General features: G+C 44.5%; 1 pseudogene; it reads left to right on the plus strand.

Annotated features, from left to right (window-relative positions):
- The first annotated feature begins 2,973 nt into the window (after positions 1-2,973).
- On the plus strand, positions 2,974-3,853 carry LOC136376697 (translationally-controlled tumor protein-like; annotated as a pseudogene).
- Positions 3,854-5,946: the final 2,093 nt, after the last annotated feature.

The following is a 5,946-nucleotide window of genomic DNA, read 5'->3' on the forward strand; positions in this document are numbered from 1 at the left end:
TTTTTTTTTTAAGAGAGAAAGAAAATGGAGGTTGGGGGAGTGGGAAGCATCAACTCGTAGTTGCTTCTCATATGTGCCTTGACCAGGCAAGCCCAGGGTTTCAAACTGGCAACCTCAGCATTCCAGGGCGACTCTTGATCCACTGCACCACCACAGGTCAGTTCGGTTGGCTCTTGTTGAGAAGGCTTCCTTTAAGGGCCTACTTAGCATCTCATTCTAAGAGGAGCATGTGGACTGAGGGTGTGTGTGTGAAATTTTTTATTCTCTTAAACATTAGAGTTTGGAGTAAGAAGGTTTGGGGGAATTTGTCATTTCATAAAGACTTCTGTAAGCAGACAAAGTGGAGATGCAGAACTGTCCTCCTCGCCCCTTTCCTCTTACTCTTTTCCCTTAGAATTAAAAACCGAAGGCCCAAGCTTTACCTCATGTAAAAGCCACATGAGATATTGTGACTCAGAAGGGAAGCTTAGACCTGGGTTCCTATAATTCTGAGCAGACTTGTTTATTTTTAAAACAACATCTTTGTTTCAAAATTTGCTTTATAGATGTGTAATTGCTCTGATAATTTGCAGTGTACTGAGTTTGGGGAAGGTCGGTATTGAAGATCTGGAAGTTCTGATAATATTGGGACACAGAGTTCCCCTTCTTAGCTTTTAAGTGCATGAAACAAAACAAAATGAAGTATAAGTTAGACATAGAACCATGGAACACTGTTTGTCTCTGTTTGACAAATATTTACACAGTCATCACGTCAGCACTGATTGCTAAGTTAACTAAAAATTGTGAGATAATCTCTATTTTGGGAGGAAGGAGTATGAGTTAAATTCTCATCTGTCATGACACAGTTTAGATAACAGCTAAATTGATCAATCAAGAAAGAGCAATTAAGTAACTGCAAGGAGAAATAGCTACATGACTTTTAAGGAGCTGTCTCCTTAAGTGAGGAGGTGGAGGAGGACTCCTGCTTAAATTATAAGCTTTCTGTCACTAACTGACTTTTTAAAAATCATGTACCTGTACTTACTTTGTTAAATTAAAAATATAACTATATTTTTATCTACATATATGGGGCTAGGAAAATAAGGGTAAGTATTGTACTGCAATGATTATTTGAAATATCCTTGAATGTTACAACCAAAGTAATGTTTGGGGGAAACAGAAAGACAAAAGTAAAGTATGTGAGTTCTTGGATAAATAAAAGAATCATTGTTATCATCTAAACTTTTTTGGCCTGAATTTTTGCATTTTATTTCTCTGTAATTTATAGCCTTCTAGAGTCCTAGATCATGGGTTGACAAACATTTCCTGCAAAAGGCTGATGGTAAATATTTTAGTCTTGACTGGTTACATCACTGCTGTTGTAGACCCTTGAACAACCCAGGGGTTAGGGATGCCCACCCTGAGAGTTTGAAAATTTGTGTATAACTTTTGAGTCTTCCAAAACTTAACGACAGTTGCCCTTCAGCATCTGGGAGGTTTAGTCCCAGGGCCTCCCCCTGGATACCCAGATCCGCAGGTGCTCAAGTCCCTTATAGAAAGTGGACGTAGGTAGCCCTCTGTCTGCATCTGTGCACTCCCCACCACAGAGCAAAAATACTGCTTTTCAGTCCATAGTTGAATTCACAAATTTTAGATTTAGAATCCACAAATGCGAAACTCAGGGATATGAAGGGCCAGCTGTATATTTCTTTTTAACAAATCCATGTATAAATGGGCCTGTGCAATTTAAATCCGTGTGTTCAAGGATCAACTGTACTCAACACTGCTGTTGTAGTGTGACTGTCATCATAGACAACATGTCATCAAGTGTGGCTGTGATCCAATGCAGTGTAACTATTTATAGACATTGAAGTTTGAATCTCATATAATTTTTTTTTTTTAGATTTTATTTATTGATTTTTGGAGGGGAGAGAGAGAGAAAGAGAGGGAGAGTGAGAAAGAGGGGGAAGAAGCAGGAAGCTTCTCATAGTAGTTGCTTCCTGTATGTGCCTTGACTGGGCAAGCCCAGGGATTTGAACCAGTGACCTCAGTGTCCCAGGTCAACGCTTTATCCACTAAGCCACCACAGATCAGGCAAATCTCATACAATTTTATGTCATGAAATATTAAAAAAAAAAATTTCAACCATTAAAAAAATGTAAAAACCATTCTTAGCTTGTGAGCCTTACAAAAGCAGTGGGTATGCAAGATTAAGTCAGCAATTTGTAATTTGTGGACCTCTGTTCTAGATCTAATACATTTGTGGGATTCTCTGCCCTGCATAGTAAATGCAGCCTCCTCTTTGGAAGCTGCAAAGAAGAATTTACACAGAGTGGGTAAGCATCAGTTCCCTAGAATTCACAACTATGGAGATGATCTCATTGACGGCTTTAAAATCATCATGGGCTCTAAAGAGTTAAACTCTGTAGGAACTCCTCCCTCTTCTATAATTTACTGTCTAATTATAGAAACATCCCTATGAGCGAAACTATATTTCGGAGAGTTGGAAATTTCATTAGCAGAAACAGAAATAATGAAGTCATAGATGTGAGACTTGGGCTCTCTTTGTTCCAGGAGAGCTGGGTTGGGGCCCCTTGGCTCCAGCAGCTTCTCAGAGGTTGGATGTAAAGGGGCTTCATGATATCAGGCCCTATCTCCACTTACAAGTGACCAGGTGAGACCGGGGAGCGAGGTCCTGCCTGCCCTGAGAAGCCTGCCCTGGAGGCGGCACCAGTGGGTGCCATCGGCACCAGGAGGTGTCAGTGTTCAGAACACAGATCTTCCAGTGGCTGAGTCGGCCTTTTCTGCCACTCTTACAACCTGTTCCCCACCCCCCTGACCCCAGCACCCCTCCAGTTTCTCCTAAGCCAGTGCCCACTGTTGTCTCCTTCCAGCTACCATCTTGATCATCTAGACTAGAGTGACCTCATCAGCCATGATGAGATATTCTCTGACAGCTACAAGATCCAAGAGATCACAGCTGGGCTGTGCCTACAGGTGGAGGGGAAGATGGTCAGTAGGACAGAGGGTAACACTTGATGACTCCGTCATTGGTAGAAATGCCTCTGCTGAAGGCCTTGAGGAGGAAGGTCCTGAAGGCACAGTAATCACTGGTGTTGATATTGTCATGAACCACTATTAGCTGGAAACCAGCTTCACGAAAGACCAGCCTACAGGAAGTACATCAAAGATTACATGGGATCAATGGAAGGGGAACTTAAAGAACAGAGACTAGAAAGAGTAAAACCTTTTATGTCAGGGGTTGTAGAACAAATCAAGCATGTCTTTGCTAATTAAAAAAAAAAAAGGCCCTGGCTAGTTGGCTCAGTGGTAGAGTGTCAGCCCAGTGTGTAGATGTCCCAGGTTCAATTCCTGGTCAGGTCACACAGAAGAAGTGACCATCTGCTTTTCCCCTCCTCCCTCTTCTCTCTCCTCTTTCTTCCCCTCCTGCAGTCATGGCTCAATTGGTTAGAGCTCATCAGCCCCAGACACTGAGGACAGCTCTGTGGAGCCTCTACTTCAGATGCTAAAAATAGATCGGTTGTGAGCATGGCCCCAGATGAGCAGAACATGTGCCCCAGATGGGGGTTGCTGCGTGGATCCTGGTCAGGGAGCATGTGGGAGTCTGTCTCTCTATCTTCCCTTGTCTCACTTGGAAAAGAAGAAACAAAAAACAAAAAAAACCCCAAAAACCTACCAGTTCTGTATTGGTGAAAACATGAATCCACATGGCATGGTGGTTCTTCTGGAACACAGTGAGGATGGTATGACCCCCATATAGGACTCTTTTTAAAGATGGCGTAGAAATGGAAAAATGTTAACAACCTGGCAACTTGGATCTATCACCTATCATCACAACTGGCTTCTGCTTTCCATCCACACGCCAGGACTAGGATGATGGGACTGATGTTATCCTGAGCTCTTTATTTATTTTGACCTTGATTTGTTTGGAGCAGAGGCATTGCCTTTTTTTTTTTTTGTATTTTTCCGAAGCTGGAAACGGGGAGAGACAGTCAGACAGACTCCCGCATGCGCCCGACCGGCATTTACCCGGCACACCCACTAGGGGGTGATGCTCTGCCCACCAGGGGGCGATGCTCTGCCCCTCCGGGGCATCGCTCTGTCGCGATCAGAGCCACTCTAGCGCCTGGGGCAGAGGCCAAGGAGCCATCCCCAGCGCCCGGGCCATCTTTGCTCCAATGGAGCCTCGGCTGCGGGAGGTGAAGAGAGAGACAGAGAGGAAGGAGAGGGGGAGGGGTGGAGAAGCAGATGGGCGCTTCTCCTATGTGCCCTGGCCGGGAATCGAACCCGGAACCCCTGCACGCCAGGCGGACGCTCTACCACTGAGCCAACCGGCCAGGGCCCGAGGCATTGCTTTTTAAGAAGAACATTTTAGTTGTTTAAAGATAAAAAGCATGTAAACTTAAAAAAAAGTTAAAAAAAGACACATCTTCTCTTACATGGCTTTGTTTTCTTAGGTGTAACTGTGTTGTGTTTTGGAATATAAAAATGACTGAGACCACCCTGCCCTTAGGTCTGGAGAGGGATGTATGTGGATAAATATTTGAAGTACATGGGATAAAGAACGCTAATATAGCCTGACTAGGCGGTGGCGCAGTGGATAGAGCATTGAACTGGGATGTGGAGGACCCAGGTTTGAAACCCCGAGGTCGCCAGCTTGAGAGCGGGCTCATCTGGTTTGAGCAAAAGCTCATCAGCTTGGACCTAAGGTCGCTGGCTTAAGCAAGGGGTTACTCGGTCTGCTGTAGCCCCCTGGTCAAGACACATATGAGAAATCAATCAATGAACAACTAAGGAGCCACAAGGAAGAACTGATGTTTCTCATCTCTCTCCCTACCTGTCTGTCTGTTCCTATCTGTCCCTCTCTCTGACTCTTTCTGTCTCTGCCACAAAAAAAGAAAAGAAAGAAAGAAAAAAGAAGTACGCTAATATATGTGGAGCCCACAATGGAGAGGGGTGCAGTAGGGAAAGAGGGCCAAGAGGTAGGGAGGGCAAGATCACTGAAGAGCCTCCTGTGCCCTGTCCAGGGACTGATCCTGAAGCTGTGACAAGCTGGTGGAAACACTTCAAGCAGGAAAATGTGGGTTGTGATCAGAGTTGGAGGACAGGACAGCAGTGGAGACTGTTTCACCAGTTCTGGGAGGATAGTGAGGCCCAGACTAGATTACTGGAGGCTGAGAAGAGGGGAGAGACTGAGGAGGTAGATCCTAGAGAGCTTGTCTGCAAATGGCTGAAGACAAACAGTGCAGACGGCCCCTGGTTTAGGAGCTTGGGAGTCTAGGACTCACAGCAGCAGTGATCACTGAGTTAACAATGAGAGAAATGGGCATTTGGGGGGTCTTCAGGGGGGAAAGGTGGGCAGTGGAGCCTCCTATTAGACATGTTCATAGAGGATCCCTGTGGGACACTCAAGTACAGATATCTAGGAATTAATTTAGGGGTGTGGTCTGGGCTGAAGGCAGAGATGTGAAAGTCAAGTGCAGACCAGTTGCTGCTCAAGTTGTACTTGGAACTGAGTTCAGCCAGAGAGAGGGTATAGGGTGGTGTGGTGGGGGAAGTGAGAACTGCCCATTGGCTTTCTACAATAAGGACTCAGAGAACCATGACAGGTGGGTGTGCTCAGTGTCAAGGACGAGGTTTCCAGAAAGAGAGAACGTGAGAAGATCAATGTAAATTTGTGTACAAATATATATGGATGAGCCCTGCATCTAAAAGAACTAGAAAAAGAACAGCAAGTAAAACCCAGACATAGTAGAAGGAAGGAAATAATAAAGATCAGAGCAGAAATAAATGACATAGAGGCTAAAGAAACAATACAGAGGATCAATGAAACCAGGAGCTGGTTCTTTGAAAAGGTAAACAAGATCAATGAACCTTTAACTAGACCCACCAAGAAAAAAAGAGAGAGGACTCAAATAAATAAAATTAGAAATGAGAGTGGAGAAA

The sequence above is a fragment of the Saccopteryx leptura genome, chromosome 6 (assembly GCF_036850995.1).
Source record: "Saccopteryx leptura isolate mSacLep1 chromosome 6, mSacLep1_pri_phased_curated, whole genome shotgun sequence".
NCBI lineage: Eukaryota > Metazoa > Chordata > Mammalia > Chiroptera > Emballonuridae > Saccopteryx > Saccopteryx leptura.